This window comes from Notolepis coatsorum, assembly GCF_963971535.1.
Source record: "Notolepis coatsorum genome assembly, chromosome: 16".
In the NCBI taxonomy this organism is placed as follows: Eukaryota; Metazoa; Chordata; class Actinopteri; order Aulopiformes; family Paralepididae; genus Notolepis; species Notolepis coatsorum.
In genome coordinates, this window is record NC_140180.1 from 54571709 (window position 1) to 54590786 (window position 19078).

Here is a 19078-nt window from a genome sequence, read left to right on the forward strand (position 1 = left end):
GCAAAGAGATCAGGTGATAAGACCCACAAGACTCTGAAATTGGCTTGCCTCAAGCTGAGCAGCTCAATACAGTCTCTCGAGGTCGGACAAGATCTGAGCGGTATTTTGATAATGACAGAGGTGACTCCTCTCTCCTGGATCCACTGTCAGCCTCAACTTCAGCAGATGCATCATCCTGCAACGACACCCTCCGGGATACCATGCAGTCTCACATTGGCTCCCTCAGCACCGTAGATGCCCGTCTAAAACTGCTGGAGAATGCTGCCACTGTTAATAGTGTCTCCGGTGCCACCGCAAGGATTTCCCCCTCTTCAACCTGCTGCATGCCCGCCTCCTAATGCCACCGCATGCTCAAGCCAATCAGCCCTCTGTCCAGGGTTCTCTTGCCATATGGCCGACCTGGACCCAGCTCTCGGTAGGTCTTCTCTGGCCACTAACATCCCAGACAAACGAAGAGCCCGAAGCCTGTGGTATAAAGATGTGAACCTATAGAGCTTAATTCTGCCCTGAGTGCGATATGAAAATAACAGGTTGCCATCACGTGTCTGCAGGGCTAAATTCAGCGGATCCTCGCCTATTGAGAAACCTTTCTGTAACTGAGGGGTACAATTCCCTGACTGTATTAATCAAGTACTAGTATCATTAAACTACTACCGTCTTGTACATTACTGGCCAATACCGTACAAAGGTATATTAGATTAGAACACTTCCACAATGAAACGGTTTCCACACAAATACTTGTTTAGAATATTTATTACATCAAAATAGTATTACATTATATAATTAGTTGCGCTTATAAGGCAAAGAATGGGCATAGGCAAATCAATAATGAATATTAAGGATTATCTCTATGGTACTCTGGGAAAGGGGTGTACTACCGGTTGTAAGCCAGCAGGGGGGGGCAATGCTCTATGAAAGTCAATGGCTCCAAAGGGAGCTTCAATAGGCACCTGTGGAGACGGTATATTGCTCCCTGAGTCAGCGGGGAAAGGCAGTGGTAATCCCAGGGTGCGCTCCGCGCAGATGAAAGCCGTGGAGGTGAAAGCCGTGGAGCCTCTGGTACGACAGAGGCGGGCTCGAGTGATGTCCCCACGGGCTGGAGATCCCACAGCAGTGGGTGTAGACGGTTCTCCGCTCCAGCAGCTTGGTCAAAGCAATGAAGAATAATAATCCTTGCCGGAAAGTGGCTCTACTGGTCCGGTGTAGATATCCTCCGTGGTGCGCGGTAGTGCACGGTTGAACTTGACTTTACTATCCTATTAGTACGCGGCAATAAATGCTCTATGTAGACGCACAATTACCCACTTCACGTGGTCTTTGACTCGTAATGAAGGTTTACTAATAAATAGCGAACGATACGTTAAACAAACGTATTAGGATAACACGAGACTCTATCTTGGGGCGATGCGAGCCCTACTCTGCCCACGTTGCGTAGTGGGGAGAGACGTCACTTGGATAACTGGAACTGAACGAGACTGAACGGGACAAGGGACTAAGAGGAGTTCTACATTTCTTGCGCCCTATTTATGTGCACGGTGAACAAATAGTACCATTCGTATTTTGGTAGCCGTATTCCTACGCGGAACCGGGGCTAGTTGGGACATGTTCGTCGGCACCTTTCAAGTCGGGTCTAGGGGGGTAAGTCACTGGCGCCAGGGGATCGCTTCCAATAGGAGAACGAATATTATGGTCTGTCCTGTAGACTAAAGGGATATTCAGTGTATGTGTACAAAGAATACACAAGGGATATCAAACGATATACAAATATTATACATGGGATCTCAGGCAATAAATATATATATTCGGTTTAATCTGACCCTTTGTAACACTTTCCATTGTTTGCAGTTGCATTTGTGGATTTTCCGAGAAGTAATCTGCGGCGCAAACAATTTGATGATATTCTATTCTATTCTGATATACATATTCTATCAATATTAAAGCTTTATCTCTATCCAATTCCCGCTTGAATTAGTCTATTCTGGATACCGAGCTGTTGGTTATGTTAATCAGAGGTTGTCAAGTTCTGTCCTGTGCACCTTGCGGATATGCAGGGCACCCAGCTACTTTGTGCCTGAAAGTCCCTTTTCTTCAGTGCTCCTCAAAGTGCTACCCCGCCCCCACCCTACACTCCTACTCAGTTTGATGGTCATGGCCATCAGGGGATTCACTTTAACTATAGGAACATTTGCAATAGCTTCAATGAAAGTGTGTGCACCCAAATTGTGTTTTTCTTTGCATCTGCAGCACATGCAAAGAGTCTCATCCCCGCTCCATGTGCTCCCATCGGGTTTGCTCACAGAGGACAGCTCCAAAGAAGGAGACATCTTAAAAAGTCACCCCTCTGCTCCAGTTCAGTGTCCCAGCCTTAGCGACTGAATTAGCTTATCAAATTGCCATCATGCCTACATCCCCCAGCTCATAGTAACCATTTTCATTGGTCATGAATATATATCATTTCATTCAGTTACTTCTGCTACTGTTAAGATTATTGGGCCTCCATCAGCCAAGCTAGCTGGCCTCCATCTCCCAGGTTGCTTCAATCAGTTTCTCATTCTTTCATAGTTATAATATTGATAATTTCATTCAGTAACCATTATTATAAAATTCTTGGCCCTCCATCAGCCAAGCTAGCTGGCCTCCCATCTCCCAGCTTAGCCAAAGCTTCTACCTGGCCCTCCATCTGCCAGCGCTCTTTCATTCCTCTCTAATCATTCATTAGCCTACTGTTTTCTGTAATTTTATTTTGGCTCTCTTCACATGCACGTCACCTTGTTTTACTCCCTGGCTAATCCTTCTCTGAATGTGCATAGCCTATCATTTATAGGCTCATTTCTTTTTGGGGGAAATATCTAGCTATCGTTATTCTCAGGGGTTTTCTCTCCCCTCGAATGGATTCCCACTTCCCACTTCATCCTCTGGAGCCTTCCCCTGTTTTTAATCAAATGCAATAAAAGTTGATTGTTTCACTCAATTGTAGTCTTATCTGGTTGAAATAGCATTGGACAGTTTAAAAAGCACGTGCAGATATTTTTTTATATTGAGGATGTGAATATAATTAATGTACACTAGCATTGCTAACATATTTTAGTAAGAGACTAGGGAAAAATAAAAAACCTTTGTAGGAAAACTAGCTTATTTTTCCTTTTATAGTTCCTGACCCTGTGTATTTCCCTTTTTGGTAACATGCTTTATCTGACCAAAGATCACATTGTGTTTGTAAAAACCCACAGGCTATTATGAATGTTATCTCACCCCAAGTTTTACAGTGAGAATCATACGTTGTTTGCTTGACCCAGTTTCCAATTTTTTTTAATATATCCACTGTCATGTGGTGAACCTAATTAACAAGTCCCCCGACACAGGGGTTAAACCATCTCAATCTGTTACCTTCTTCTCAGCCAAGAAAATAGGAAGAAATAGGGATAGAGGACAAACGTTACCTGGTAACACTTTACAAAAAACTGAGTATTAATGTTAGTTACTGCATTAATTAATGGTAAACAAACACCTAAAGGTATAATCTGTAATGTCGTCAAACAGCGACCTCTAAGCAAAAGATGACAACATGGTTCTGCGCTTTGTTTACACTTTGTTTTTGTCTGATGTGTGGATTGGATCTCAGTGGGTATAGGGGAGGGGTTGCTACTGCTGGCCACACCTCAGGCTCTACCAAGAGAGGTCTGGAGAAATACACTCTGTAATAAGTTACTAAACAGACTGAAACAAAAAAGTAAACAATGCGCAATATCAAATGGGGCTATTTTGCCTTGAGGTAACTGTTCGATGGCATTACAGATTATGCCTTGGGCGGATTTAGGATTGTAGGAGATCCGGGGCTTAGCCCAGATAGGTGCCCGCTTAAGCGGGCAAGGATTTTTTTTACTTCGACACCACAACCTTTAACTTATACCACCACCTTAAAGCTGACAAAAGGCACTAGAGAACACTTAAATTCACACCCTTTAATTAATGAAGCAAACTATAATAATTTATAATAATAATAATAATAATAATAATTATTATTATTATTATTATTATTATTATTATTATTATTATTATTATTATTATTATTATTATTATTATTATTATTATTATTATTATTATTATTATTATTATTATTATTAATAATAATAATAATAATAATAATAATAATAATAATAATAATAATAATAATAATAATAATAATAATAATAATAATAATAATAATAATAATAATAATAATAATAATAATAATAATAATAATAATAATAATAATAATAATAATAATAATAATAATAATAATAATAATAATAATAATAATAATAATAATAATAATAATAATAATAATAATAATAATAATAATAATAATAATAATAATAATAATAATACACTGTGTTTGTATAGCACCTTAAGTGCTTCACATCAGTACAAAAAGACAGGCATAAAATGAGCACAACATTGGCAGATCAAGAGCAATGCATAAAGTGCAGACATAAAGCATATTAGGATTCATATTAGGATCTAAGATCTAGGGTTAACTCGATAAAATAGTTAGTAAAATAGAATAAAATAATGCAATAGTGCATTGCAATAAAATAGTTATCATTGTATTTTTTTTATTTATAAATGGGCGTACTTTAGCTATGTTTCTAAGGTGGAAGAATTATGTTTTTGTCAACTTGTTGATTGTGAATTAAAGCTTAGGTCTAAGTCTACCATAACACCAAGACTTAACTCACTCAAATACAGTTAGCAGCTGGATAGACTACAGATGGAAATTAGCTTCTGCTAAATCTTGTGCAAACATATTTTCATGTAACAATGGTTCATTTATAAAAAAAAATTCATAGATTCAGGGCTTTTCAGAAAACATTCGGGGCTTGAGCCCAAGTAGCCACCCCCTAGCCCCTAGCCCCGCCCCTGCCTTTAACTAAGTCATATATACATCTCTTCATGGGCTACTATCATCCATCAGGTCATCAGAATCAATGGCTTACTACAATTTATTTGACATCAATTTGTCGGTATCTAATGGTTTTTTTTACCACTAATTGATGAAATTAGCACTATATCGCACAGTAGGAGGAAAGGGGTCCCCAGAAACTCTGTATCACGTGTTCTTCCAGTACACGCACGAATACGCACACACACACACACCACGGGCACGGGGTGACAGAGAACACAAAAAGAGTGCACAGGAGGTTTGTAAACATGGCTTCAATCTAAATCTAACAAGCAAATTGCCTGTCAATCAAAGGAGGTTGGACTCGTTACAACTTAACTCCATGAAGGGAAAGAGGTTCTTTCTAGGCCGACCCTTTTAGTTGAGGTCACTGAGGTAGACGGCCAATCCATTCACTTCCTCCTCTGCCTTCTGTGGGCTTGCATGCAGTGTTTCACATCATTATTGAAAATGTACTTCTTTAGATCAATACAGACAGTCAGACCATATCTGTCTTTGAAAGTGCACTGGTCAAGAAAGTTTTGATCTATTTCTCTCGCAAGAGATGGATGACAGACCCACTCCATCTGCCCCAATTTGTTCAAGAGTAGGCCGATCATTAGAGACCAATGAGAGGAGGAGGGGATGGAATAAGTGAACCAGAGAGGGAGAAGTTTGCTTCAGGATTAGTTTTGCTATAGGGTTTTATGCCCTCCTGTTTGAGAGAGTACAACGGAGCAAGCTTGTTTACAGCCAGCAATAGCATGGCAGTTGTTTTGCTAATGAGCACAGATATATCTTAATGGAGGATGACTCTCAGGACAGGTTTCCACAATAGAAAGAAAAGGCCACACCATGGAGGTTGAAAAGTATCACCAGCGTATCCTGTATCCTCCCGCTCTCACACACCGAAGCAAGACAGCTAGTTTCTGCATACTAATTGCAAGGTGCTGCCAACATAACTCCAATGTGGTAAACATATGGGCTTCCCATACTCATTTACACAGAGATGTGTTTAGTAAAAAATCAGGTTGTCCTTGCACTGCGATAAACAAAACACGTTTGTTCTAATTGCTTGGGTGAGGTGGGTATTCCAAGTGCAGGCTATTCAATTACATTTTCTGAGGACCAAGTAAATTAGTTAGAAATGCTGATTTACCAGACCAATATTTTGACGGCAACTTTTGTTCCCATATTAGGATATTAATTGTGAAGTGGGCATGTCTAGCTGTGCTCTTAGTAATCAAGCAACAGTTTTGCACTTCACTGCAACTCTCTCTTAAGAAGGTCATCCATTAAGCTATGCAAGGCTTTAAAAGCCTTTTCATGTATTATGAAATTCATTTTGAAAAGGGGGAGGCCCATGTAGCTCATTCTCCAGTGGAACTGACTGTAGCTGAATAGTATTATAATATTCAGTAGTTTAACCTACAAAGGAGAAATAATTGCCACAATGACACTACAAATGTATTCAGAATCAAAACCTTGTTTTCTTTGAAAAAATACACATGTGCTTGGCAGAGAATGCTTAGAAATTAAGAATGTCAGATTGACCTTGAGCTATCCTTTTCTGGCACACGGTTCTATTGTCACAGCTCAGCTCTATAATGTGGACCTTTTGGGGGAGTGGTGTTAAAGGACCACTCATTAAAGGACAGGCTCATTGTCATTACAGAGGGTGAAATGTTTGGTGGATCATCCACATCCTTGATTTAATGATGCATAGTGAAATCTTATGAAAGTCACTTATGTCTCATAAAATCCCTGGACAAAGCTGTAAAATCAATGACCTGTTTTGTTACTTAATGAGTTGCTCAACTGTGGAGAGATTGGGTCTTTATAATTCGTTATGCGCCACCTATTAAAGTATGTTGCTGCATAGACCTTTTGAAATCTGAAAGTGACCTACAGAATATACAATATTTCATATTTTCACTGTTTGTTGACAAAGTCATCCACACAGCATCATAGTGTTTGAGGGGACATCGCAAGACAATGCATCCCCTCTGAGATGCAGTACTGCATGCATTTATACTCCAGTGTCTGCGCATCCTTGAACATATTTTGTCTGACAACAATGAACTGTTCTTACGGTATACGTCTGCCATAACACTATACCTGCTCATCTCACGGGGGTATTAAAACTGAAATGATTGGTACGCAGCCTTAATGTTGGCAGGCTAGAGCGAGGGGTGAGAGAAAAGGGATATAAAATCAACCAGGGGAAAAATTAATATGAGGCAAGGTAGTGGAACTGATAGTATTCTATAATGTGCTAACACACCCAGCTTGGAAAAATGGCACAAAATGCAAAGTTATCAAAGTCTGCGGATTGTTTAGTAACGCAGCAGAAACTACTTCAAATCCCAAAGGAGAGCTCTTTACACGAATGCCTTTTACACACTCGAAGACTGGTAGCAGTGTCATTTTGAAAAAAAAAAAATAATAATTTACATGTAAAGCTTATTACTGCAATGTTCCCAATGTTGTCATTGAAAATGTAGCTGTGTGTGTGTTTTCAACACGGCAGTCATGCAGTAAGAGTTGCTTTCCATATCCCTCCTCACTGTTTACTGAGTTGAAGCCATCAAATATTTCTTAAAATGCAGCAAAGTGATTTGATAGCATAGTGGTTTGTAGCTGCATGATGCAATAGGGAATTAGGAGTGGGGGAAATCACCTTAAAGGATCAATAGGCTGCCGCTGACTTTTGGCAACATTTCTTATTATATCTTGACACTACAGTCAGAATTGTTCTGGGGCAGGAGCTAAAAAAACGGCATCCAATCAAACAAACGACCAAGTCAAATGATTGGAATGAGTGAGCTGTCTATCAAACCCTCTAGTGACACATGTGCTTGTTATGTGCATGATAACATACACAAAGGCCTGCTGCTAACACATAGCTGTCTGCTAGCTACCTAGCAGGGCATGGCTTTGGAGGCATCCTGATGCGTTCTGATTGGGAAGGGTGAATTCGGTTTAAAGATCTGAAAATATTTTATGTTCTGGCCAAAGTCAACAATAAGGATAAGGAGAGTCAACAAAGTAAATTGTATACTTAAAATAATATCACAATATTCAGGGTAATTCATGGTAATACTATTCATGATGAGGCGTGTAGAGTAGTTCTGTTATGGTTTGACACCGACCCCAAACGCAACGACACAAGAGAGTAGGATTCAGAGTTGCCAAAAACAAGGGCTTGTTTATTAAGACTAAAAAAACAGCACAGACTGGGAAGAGTTCAAACAAAGACTGGAATACAAGCAAGGATGAATGTTGCTGCTCTGCATCTGCAAATCTTCAGTGTTATATAAACACACGAAAAACGGAATTGGATCAAAGACAGTCATAAAAAACTCACCCAGGCGTTGTGCGTAAAGAGCGTTGGAACAGAATGGAGCGAGCGCGTCGCCTCGGGGAAAGGGTGTCCAAGAGGAATGCTTCTTGAATATCCTGGAGGCAAAGCACAGGGAAACAACAGCAGGCAGCAGGAATGGCGAATGCAACAGAAATATCAAAACGATCCAACAAAACTTGAATGGGGAAACGGGGTATAAATAATAAGGGAATGCTTAATTGACAAGCAGTGACAGCTGAGGGATGTGATTGGACGGGGGAGAACCAATCAACGACGTCTCTGGGAAGAAGCGTGTGAATAGGGGAATGCAATGATTAACAGAAAACAATTGGAAACAGAGCGAGTAGGCTTAAAGGAACAGAGCGAGTGGGTGAGCAGCGGACCAATCATCACAGTACTTCAAGAAGCCCGTGGTGGGGAAAGAACCAAACCTTACAGTACCCCCCCCTCCACGGGAGCCACCCGGCGACCCACTCGGCCCCGGCCTGCCCGGACGGCGGAGGCCGGGCACGGGGACTGGGGCCCGACAGCGGAGGCCGGGCACGGGGACAGAGGACCGGCGAGGGAGGCCGGAGACGGGGACTGGGACCCGGTGAGGGGGCCGGACGGCACCCGAAGACACCGGGCACGACAGGAGGAGCTCCACCCCTTGATGGTACCGGAGGACCAGGCGATGTGGGGCTCGTGCAGCGCGAGCCAGGGCCTGCCCAGGACCACAGGGACAAGAGGAGAGCTGGTGACGAAAAACTGGAGCCTCTCAACGTGGTCACCAGCAACGGTGAGAAGGACTGGACAGGTGCGTTGAGTGACGTCAGCCAGGCGGCGATGATCCCTTGCGAAGACCTCCAAGGGCCTCTCGAGGTCCTCAAGTGGAATGTTGGCCCGGGTGGCAAACCCAACGTCCATGAAACTCCCATCAGCACCAGAGTCCATGAGTGCACCCACCGTCGCCCGCTGGTCCGCCCAGGCTAGGGTGACGTCCGCCAGACGGTTGGGTGGTGCACGGGTGGGGGAACAGGAAAGACGGCTCACCAGGATCTCCCGGGGTCCCGGCGGGCCTGGTCCCCTTGGCCGGGCACGGCAATTGGAGACACGGTGTCCATCCCGGCCACAGTAGAGGCAACGGCCGGAGTAGAGCCTGGACTCCCGTTCGGCCGGGCTAAGGCGGTTGCGTCCCAGCTGCATGGGTTCCTCCTCGGTCACGGCTCGGGAGAGAACAAACCCACCAGTCACGGAGGGGGCAGGGCGGTCAGCACTGTAGAGGCGGCCGCCGGGAAAGGGAGCCCCTGAGCGGAGGTCGATGGCACAGTCGTAAGGCCGGCGAGGCGGAAAAACCTGAGCCCTGGACTCCCTGAAAACCCCCTCGAGGTCGTGGTAATCGGGGGGTACGTCTGGGGTAGTGAAAACCTCCTCGAGGTCGTGGTCCTCGGGGGGTACGTCTGGGGTACTGAAATCCTCCTCGAGGTCGTGGTCCTCGGGGGGTACGTCTGGGGGTTCCCGTCGGGTTCTCTCACGTCTTCTCTCCTGGAGGCGTCCGTCGATGCGAATGGCGAGGCTGAACAGGTCCTCGAGGGAGTTAGGCTCCTCCCGGGTCGCGAGCTGGTCCCTGACTGCGTCACTGAGCCCCCTCAAGAAGGTTAGGCGAAGTGCTGGGTCGCTCCAACCACTCTCCACCACCGCCAGTCGAAACTCCAGGACGTAGTCAGTTACCCCACCGCTCCCCTGTCGGAAGGTACCCAACCGGGCTCCAGGGTCCAGACCACGGGCAGGATGGTGGAACACCCTGCGGAGCTCCGCCACGAAGTCTGGATAGGAGAAAACAAAATCTGCATCCATTGCCCAGGAGGAAGTGACCCACTGGGCAGCCCGGCCTGAAAGCAAGTTTGTCATATAGGCCACTTGGGCCCCTCTAGAAGTGAATCGACTTGGTTGATGACGGAAAACCAACTCACATTGCATGATGAATGTGGCACACTCCTCGGGATTGCTGTCGAACAGCTGTGGGACGGAGAGACGGGGTTCCCGAGGTGCGGGATCGGGAAACGTGGGAACTGCTGGGGCTGCAGGGAATGCTCCTGAAGGAAGTGAGGGAATTAAAGCGTTAACGGTGTCGCTCAGCGTGTGAAGCTGACCGAGTATACTTGACTGTTGTCCTGCCAGAGCGACCAGGGACCCTTGAATAAGCTGGACCTGCTCCCTGAGTTCCAGTACAGCAGCCGCAGCCGCATCTAGCTGTAGGCTGTGTTCCCTGGCCGACTCTAACTGGACTGCCGCTGCTGTGCCGACTCTCTTGCGGGCGCAGACCGCGCAGGCCAGTACGAACTCCTTGACGTCGTTCCTCATGGTGGGCCACCAGAATCGACGAGCCAGGAAGGAGAACGTGCGAAGAACGCCTGGGTGGCAGGCGAACCGGCTGGTATGGCCCCACTGGAGGACCCGGGACCGGACTGAGTTGGGGACAAAGAGACGATGAACCGGTACATTGCCTGGAGCGCGATGGAAGCGTAGGGCACGCCTTACCACCCCCTCGATGCCCAAGGTGACGACTCTCTCTGTGTCGGATGGGGTCGTCATTTGGTTGGATCGTAATGTTATGGTTTGACACCGACCCCAAACGCAACGACACAAGAGAGTAGGATTCAGAGTTGCCAAAAACAAGGGCTTGTTTATTAAGACTAAAAAAACAGCACAGACTGGGAAGAGTTCAAACAAAGACTGGAATACAAGCAAGGATGAATGTTGCTGCTCTGCAGCTTCTCCCGGGATGGTAGTCAGGGGAAGCAGACGCTGACGTCAGAGCCGCTCTGCAGACTTCTCTCGGCAGAATCTCCGAGGTGGTTGCGGGACCGAGAGAGAGAGAGGGAGCGAGTTAACTCAGAGTGCAGGTGGAACAGAGCAGGTGAACAGGAGAGGTGACTTGTACCCGAAAACAGAGTTATCCTAGTGACTGAATCTTCGGTGTAAATACACACTGTGAGTAACGTTCCAAACACAATCCCAAGTGATAGATATCTTCGGTGCAGAATAAACACTGTGAGCGAAGTCCCAAAATACAAATCCAATGTGATAATATCTTCGGTGTGTAAACACACAGTGGGAGATGTTAGGCCAAAATATTATCCCAATGAAACAATCCAAAAAAGGCTAGAAATCTTCAGTGTTATATAAACACACGAAAAACGGAATTGGATCAAAGACAGTCATAAAAAACTCACCCAGGCGTTGTGCGTAAAGAGCGTTGGAACAGAATGGAGCGAGCGCGTCGCCTCGGGGAAAGGGTGTCCAAGAGGAATGCTTCTTGAATATCCTGGAGGCAAAGCACAGGGAAACAACAGCAGGCAGCAGGAACGGCGAATGCAACAGAAATATCAAAACGATCCAACAAAACTTGAATGGGGTATACATAATAAGGGAATGCTTAATTGACAAGCAGTGACAGCTGAGGGATGTGATTGATAAGCGTGTGGACGGGGGAGAACCAATCAACGACGTCTCTGGGAAGAAGCGTGTGAATAGGGGAATGCAATGATTAACAGAAAACAATTGGAAACAGAGCGAGTAGGCTTAAAGGAACAGAGCGAGTGGGTGAGCAGCGGACCAATCATCACAGTACTTCAAGAAGCCCGTGGTGGGGAAAGAACCAAACCTTACAAGTTCTTTTGAAGTGTCGCTCGCTTTGACAGTTTCCATCCTTCTTTGCTGAGAAGCTTTTCTTTCTTTCTTTGTCATATTGATGACTGACTACGTCATTTGTAGTGTGCATCTTATATTGCCACAAGGTGGCAGCAGCATTATTAGTGCTAATAGTGATCATCTAAGTCAAAATATAAACATAAAAGTAGGTATAATTGTGTTTTCCTTGGAATCTTCAGTAAACATATATATAAATAAATAAATAAATAAATAAATAAATAAATAGTTTAATATTTTAGTTTAACAACAAATAAAAGCAACGTAACATACTGCCTTCAAAATAAAGTAGGTACTAAATCCTCGCCAGAGGCTAACGCGCTGCTCTGGCTGTCAGCCATGCTCGTTCTGGTGACGAGAGATTTGTATTCAATAAAAACACAATGCAGTTGCAGATAATGCTCTGTGCGTTTGCTTGATACATCGAGGAATTTGCATTTCTGCGCATAGTGAGATGAGGTGTGATTGATTTCCATCACAGGCCAGCTGTTCAAGTTTTCAAGTTTCTTTATTAGTTGTCATACAGAAGTACAGAATACTTGTATACAAAATGCTTCTTTCTGTTACGCTCCAGAAACTGTGCTAGGCAAAAAAGATAAGTATAAAATAAGTATAGCAGTATAAAATAGAAGTCAAGTACATAGACAAAAATGTTCAGTATATACATATATACAATGTGTTGTAGCCAATTTAATGATTTTCTGCCATTATGTTATTGTATGAAGGCACCGTGTCACCATGAAAGTGTTGACCAATTAGCAGGCAGTGGGCACAGGAGGCGGGGCTCATGTGCGCTTAGGTGCAGTCTATGTGTATGTGTTCACAGGTGTGCAGCGGCAGGGAATTTGGGTAATTATCACAGGGAAGCCACACTATCTTTTTACCGTGCTCGTTTGTTTGTTTTCAGTTATATTGAGTCACTTTTTGAGTTTATTTTGTATGCTTATATTTGTCCACACTGCAAGTAGTAATAAAAACTCTCAACAGTAACCAAGGAGAAGACATCAGTTTATTATCAACAAGCATCACGCGTAGGAAAGAGCTTCACCCAGTATTCCCTCACTGGCAGCTTTTCTTGTTAGGTTGCCCTTACACAAGTAAAAAGATAAGCTTCTAAACAAGATTGTTTTCGAAGACAGACAGATACGGAAGGAGTCAAGGAACAGCGCCCCTTTCATTGACGTTTCTGCCGATTCAACCACGATATCAACATGCACAACGCGGAACAACACATCAAAGAAGTTACGGTGAGACGGATTCATGAATGAATGGAATAAAGTTGTGGAAGGAGTGGCCTCGCGCAAATGGATAAAGGCAAATCCTACCAAGAATTCTAAATAAAACCTCCGCCTATTGCTTGACATTGTAGACATGAGTAGCGTGGGGAATCAGGAAATTAACGTTGAAATGGAGGCAGCTGTCAATCAAGATGAAACAGACAATGAACTTGGCAAAAGGCTTTCTAAGCCCACATTTAAAGCTTTGGAAACAAAGATCATGTTGTTGCATAAAGAAAGGAACTTTGGACTGAAACAATTGTGTAAAATGGCTAAAGAGTTGGATCAAATGATGTGCTCAAATGAAAATATTTCCGTCATGCAAATTAAGCACGACACACTGTGGAAGTTGGTTGGTGAAACTACACGGGTACATGAATCACTAAAACCTCTATTGCCCGACGACGAAATGTCTAAACAAACAGAATGGTTTCAAGGTCACCTGCACAATGTTAATCAAATCATTGACAAAATGGAGAAATGGGTGTGTGCTAACAGGGAGCAGTGCATGCCCACACAAGTTGATGACAATGGTTACGAATTCAATGGTGTGCCCAATGCAACTGAGGTTGTGGTTGACCCAAAGAACAATGCTGTGTCGAGTACAAATGAGGTTCTGAATAACAACGATTCAAATAACAATGCTGTGTCATATACAAACGAGGGTCTTGATAATGATGGTTCAAATTTCAACTTTGTGTCAAATGGAAACGAGGAGGTGAATAGTATTGGGCCAGATGACAGTGTTTCCAATACGGGTAAATCAAGGGTGTCACGTGGTAGTTCTACCCGACACTCAATGTCATCAAACATTTCTGCATCCATCTTGGCACAGGCCGAAGTGGCGGCACTCGTGGTATTGGAAATGGCGTTAAAAGAAAGTCATGAGATGGAAGCCCAGCAAGCACAATTAAATGCACAAATGGAAGCCCAGGAGGCACAAATAAGGAAAAAAAGACAATTGCTTCAAATACAAAGTCAAATTGCTGCTCAGACAGCTAAGGTGAATGTTCTCAGGAACAGAGGGTCTGACATTGAAAGCAGATATACAGATGGAATGAACTCTTATGCATCAAAAGAAAAAGCTGCTCTCAACCCCTCTGCTGTACAATTCATTCCATCAATGTCAGACTGTCATGTCAACTATCCACCAACAGGAGGCAGCAAACCTGCAAGACCAACTCAATCACACCAAAAGCCATACAAGCAGCTCAGTACTGTAGCCACCCGGCACAAGGAAATCATTTCTCAAGGAACCAAAACAAAACCAAGTGCTCTCACTGCAAGCATGCCACAACGATCTCAACACCTACCCCATGCTGTATATTCACCGCAGCAACCCATTCAAAGCAGTGAGGATCAAGGCAATATCTTCACGATCATGCAGAAGCAAAATGACATTACAGCATTACTTGTGCAACAGCAAGTTTCCTTATCACTACCCCCCAGGGATATACCAATCTTTGATGGAAACCCTTTTGAGTACAACACATTCATTAGAGCCTTTGAACATGGCGTGGAAGGAAAGGCTGCTAACAGTGTGGACTGCTTGTACTACCTGGAGCAGTACACTAGAGGGCAACCTAAAGAGCTGGTAAAGAGCTGTCAACATATGCCATCCGACAGGGGGTATCACAAGGCTAGAACGCTTCTGCATGAACGTTTTGGAAATGAGCAGAAAATAGCCACTGCATATATGGAGAGAGCGTTTGGATGGGTACCTGTAAAATCAGAAGATATCAAGGCCTTACAAGCATTTTCGTTATTTCTACGCATCTGCTGTAATGCCATGGAAGACATCAGCTACATGTCTGAGATGAACATGCCATCAAACCTACGGGCAATAATCATGAAGCTACCTTACAAACTCAGAGACAGATGGAGAAACATTGCTTTTGAATACCAGGAGAGACACCATCGTCAAGCAGGTTTCAGTGAAGTTGTCACCTTCATTGAAAGACAAGTGTCTATTGCATCTGACCCACTGTACGGGGACATTCTAGACACTGTTGTCTCAATGTCAAAGTTAAAGATTGGAAACAAAACTTCACAAGGGCGCCTGCAGGAGAGAGGAAGCAGTTTCGCTACATTTGTGGCACCTGTTGAGTTTGACAATCAAGAGGAGAGAGACAAACCAATAAGAGAATCCTGCCTGCTATGTGAAGAGTGCCACAGTTTGGAAACATGTTCTAAAATGGAGAAGAAGCGGCATGGTGAAAAAATAGACTTTCTAAAAAGAAAGGGCGCTTGCTTTGGATGTCTATATGTCGGGCACATAAGTTCACAGTGCCATAGTAGGCTGTTTTGTAAAATATGTAACCTAAGACATCCTACCATTCTCCATATTCACGAAAGGGAATGGAAAGAACTAAGATCACGACAAGATGACACACGAGATGAAAACAGAATGAGTCAAGTCACCACTCCCAAAACTTGTGGCCACATAGGGGCCGGAGCACAGAATTGTGTCTTGTCTATTGTGCCTGTCAAGATCAAGGCAAAGAAAGGCAACACAGTCTTAGAAACGTATGCATTCTTAGATCCCGGCAGTTCATCCACTTTCTGCTCTGAGCAACTCATGAGGAAGCTCAACGTGACAGGAAGGAGCACTAGATTCCTAATGAAAATGATGAACCAAGAAAACTTCGTCAACAGTCAAGTCATCTCGGGACTAGAGGTTGCGGCACTAAACAGTGACACCTACATTGAGTTGCCTGATGTGTACACCCAACACAAGATGCCTTTGACTCGCTATAACATCCCGCGACAGAAGGACTTGTATGCTTGGCCATATTTAAACACTGTGGAAATTCCTGCTATTGACGCTGACGTGGAGTTGTTAATTGGAACTAACACTCCAGACGCAATGGAGCCATGGGAAGTGATAAACAGCAGGGGTAAAGGACCTTACGCTGTTAAAACCCTGTTGGGATGGGTTGTTAACGGACCGTTGAGAGAAGGCGGTGACAGTGGGATCGGCTGCCCCACGGTCACAGCCAACCGCATTTCCATTGCTCAGATAGAGGAATTGTTGGTTGAACAATACAACCATGACTTCAATGAGAAATCAACAGCAGACAAGCCAGAAATGTCCATAAAAGACCTCAAGTTCATGCAGATTGTCAATACTTCAGCCGAACTAAAGAATGGACATTACTGCCTGCCATTGCCTGTTAGAGAGGACAACGTTGTCATGCCCAACAACCGCCACCTTGCTGAGCAAAGAGTCATCTGCCTAAAAAAGAAATTAAACAAAAACCCTATCTTCAAAGAAGAATATACTAACTTTCTCAATAACGTCATAAGCAACGGCTATGCAGAGAGAGTGCCAGAGCACCAGTTGGAAGGAAAAGAGGGAAAGGTGTGGTATATCCCTCACCACGGGGTACACCATCCTAAAAAGAAAGACTTGAGAGTGGTTTTCGACTGTACAGCAAGCTACAAGGGAGTGTCACTCAACACCAAGCTACTTCAGGGACCCGACTTGACAAATTCCCTGCTTGGAGTTCTCACAAGGTTTCGCCTAAACTCTATAGCAGTTATGGCTGATGTAAAGGCTATGTACCATCAAGTCCACGTGGCAAAACGGGACATGGACTTCCTTCGCTTCCTCTGGTGGCCAGGAGGTGATGTAACACAGCCACTCACTGAGTACAGAATGACTGTCCATCTGTTTGGTGCAGTATCATCACCCAGCTGTGCTAGCTTTGCCCTTAGGAAAACGGCTGAAGACAACAAAGCAGACTTCCCAGTCCACATAACGGATACCATCCAGCACAACTTCTATGTGGATGACTGCCTGAAATCTGTGTCCTCAGAGGCAGAAGCCATATCTTTGGTTACAGACCTTACAGCCGTATGCCAGTTGGGAGGTTTCCAATTGTTGAAGTGGATGAGCAACAGCAGATCTGTGTTGGAAACCATTGATGTAGAAAAAAGAGCCAAGAACGTAAAGGAACTGGACTTCGACGGGGACAGCCTTCCCGTCGAGAGAACCCTAGGACTGCAATGGTGTGCAGAAACTGACACCTTTAGGTTCAAAATGTCAGTTCAGGACAGACCATTCACAAGGCGAGGTCTTTTGTCTGTTGTCAGCTCAGTTTACGACCCTATTGGGTTTCTATCACCCTTCACCTTACCTGCCAAGATGCTGTTGCAAACTCTATGTAAAATGGACTACAGTTGGGATGAGCGTATTCCTCAAAAGTATCAGTTGCAATGGGTGGGGTGGCTAGAGGACTTGAAAAGACTCAGCACCTTTAGTGTGCCAAGATGCTTTCAACCCAAAGATTTTGGACAGCTCACAGGTGCCAGACTACACCACTTCTCTGACGCCAGCGAGAATGGCTACGGTACAGTTTCATACTTGAGGCTGCAAAACAATAATGAGAAGGTCCATCTGTCTTTTGTTCTAGGAAAAGCACGGGTTGCTCCTCTAAAGAGTGTGACAATTCCAAGGATGGAACTGACAGCTGCTGTACTGGCAGCAAGAGTTGACAAGCTCCTGATATCAGAGTTACAGCTGGAGCTGGAAAACTCGACCTTCTGGACAGACAGCACAACGTGTTAAAATACATCAGGAATGAAACAAAGCGCTTTCACACCTTTGTTGCTAATCGGATTGCTGCTATCAGAGAAGCTACAGATATCTCACAATGGAGGTACGTTGACACAAAGCGGAACCCAGCAGACGAGGCCTCCCGCGGGGTGAAAGTTGAACACATTCTCACCTGCAGTAGATGGATCCACGGCCCGACGCACCAGAAGCAACAAATCAGCTGATAACTTACTTCTCCTCATGGAACAGACTTAAGACCTCAGTTGCGTGGTTTCTCCAGCTAAGGAAGATGCTGCAGGTGCTGCGTCAAAGGAGAAAATAACTACAAGCTGCTCTGTCCAGCACCGAGTTTGACATAACTCACAAGAACAAAGTGGAAGAGGACATGAAGAGTTTCAGAGCCACAATGGGTGGTCACACCCTATGTCCTGAAGACATCGACACTGCGGAAAGAGCCATCATTCAATACTGTCAAATGGACAAGTTTAGTGATGAAATCACTGCTTTAAAGGAAGGAACATCTGGAGTAAAGAAAGGCAGCCACATTTGCAAACTTGATCCAGTACTGGATCACGGACTTTTGAGAGTGGGAGGAAGACTTAGCAAAGGAGCAATGCCCGATGATATAAAACATCCAGTCATTCTTGCTAAAGGTCAACACATCACCACTCTCATCTTATGCCATGTGCATGAACAGCTGGGACACTGTGGAAGGAACCACCTGCTTTCGGGACTTCGCAGACGGTACTGGATCACCAAAGCAAATGCGGCTGCCAGAAAAGTACTCAACTCCTGCGTTGTCTGTCGACGAAACAGAGGAAAGCTGGGTGAGCAAAAGATGGCAGACTTACCAAAGGAAAGGTTGCAAGCTGACTAGATTAATATCCATTTTCCTTTGGACATAGGAGCAGTTTCCATGGTATCGGACTCTAACGCACCTCATGGAACCTGTCAGACATGGACTTGTGCAGTTTGAATGTTTGGATCCAGTACAATGTCCTGGAGCAAACCATCATAAGGATCTACTTTCTATTGGACGCTGAATAGACCGAAGCCAATTTTCTATTACTGGGGTTACCAACCCTACTGGATTACATGAACTTTATGAACTACGTGAATTTTGAACTATCGCCAAGATCTGTCTTCTTTTGGAAGCTAATTACATTATTATCTGTTTTCCTTCGGACTACATGAACTTTGGACATTACGAATTAAATATCAACGCGGACTACGCACTTGGCTACAACCACTTGCATGCATTGAATTGT